A 1,587-nucleotide genomic window follows, 5' to 3' on the forward strand; every position below is an offset into this window, starting at 1 on the left:
CAAGATGACCAGGGATATAAAATTTCTGCACTGGATCACACTATTCCTCTATGTATTGCTAGTAGAACTCTCTAGTTGGTACTAAAGGAAAAGATGAAACTCTCTACCGCTCTGCATGCCTAACCGACATTCCTTCCCCACCACCCCAGACTATCAGCTTCTCTGATGCAAGAGATTGAAGAAACTTGGTGTAATTTACTTAGTATCAAATATTATTTTTGAGATAATTCACTTAAATGACTACATTCCAGTCCCCTCTGAAAAGAGGGTGGGAGTGGTGTCAGAGGTAATTGTCCCCCTCCTCCCATGCAACTCCTGCTGGGATCCCTCATTGGCTGAAAGCAGTCAGAAAATATGGAAACCTGAAGTACTCACTGGTCTAAATAGGGTGTCAAAAAGCAGAATGTGCATCTGCGGGGCAAATGGAAGACATCTAGCTCATTGGTCTAGAGATGGCAGGTGACCCAGTCTGGCCCATGAGACATATGGGAAAGTCTGCTGGGTACTCTGGGAAAGGTTTTCTTCCCTAACTAAAGGCTCCTCCCCTTCCTTCCTGCTTGGGATGCTGTTGAGTTGGACGTACTCCTTGGATTTCTTACGCTCATGAGGGAAATGCAAAGAGAACTGCAAAGAACCTTGACCACAGAGCTACTAAAAAGCTTTGGGACCTCCAGCTCCAGATTTGTTAAGCAAACAATAAATGCCCCTATAGTTTAAAAAGGAGGCAGGGAGGGCGCCTGGGTGGCTCAGTTGGTTGAGCGACTGCCTTCGGCTCAGGTCATGATCCTGGAGTCCCGGGATCGAGTCCGGCATCGGGCTCCCTGCTCAGTGGGGAGTCTGCTTCTCCCTCTGACCCTCTTCCCTCTCATACTATCTCTCTATCTCATTCTCTCTCTCAGATAAATAAAATCTTTAAAAAAAATAAAAAGGAGGCAGGGAAGGTGGCAGAGAGAGGGAGGGAGGAAGAAAGAGCACAAGTGAGAGAGCAAGCGTGAGCGAGCAAGCCAGCTGAATGAAGGATGAGAGATAATGGAGAGGTTAGAGGAGCGTGGGGCAGGAAATGAGAGATGACCCAGGGGGCTGCGCCAGAATGAGGAGACTGACAGGCTCAGTGTGGGCGGCAGGTCTGGGAAGGTTCAGAGGGCCACTGGGTCAGGTTTAAACGCTGTGAGCTGCGACCTCAAACAAGTACTTAATTTCTTTGCGCCTTAATTTTCCCCTCTGTAAAATGGATAGGATAGTGACTTCCTCACAGGACGCTGTACGAATTTACACGAGATCTAAATGAGGAACGGCAAGTAAACCCTTGCTTGACAGTTCCTGACTCATTGTAGGCCCTCAATATTAGCAATCAAAACCATTTTCTCAACATTTGCCCTCAACAAGGGGGAGGTACTCAGGAAAACGGGCCAAGAGGCCTTTCCGGCTCTAAAGGCTGGGTTCGCGGTTGGTTGAGGACCGAGGGCTCGCGCTCGGCGGGGGGGCGGGGCCTGCCGTTCCCGCCTCGAGCGTGGCCCCGCCCCTCTTCCCCTCTCACAAGGCCTCGCGTGCACTTTGGGCCTACGCCCCCCCACCCGCCCCCGACGT

The sequence above is a fragment of the Zalophus californianus genome, chromosome 6, assembly GCF_009762305.2.
Source record: "Zalophus californianus isolate mZalCal1 chromosome 6, mZalCal1.pri.v2, whole genome shotgun sequence".
NCBI lineage: Eukaryota > Metazoa > Chordata > Mammalia > Carnivora > Otariidae > Zalophus > Zalophus californianus.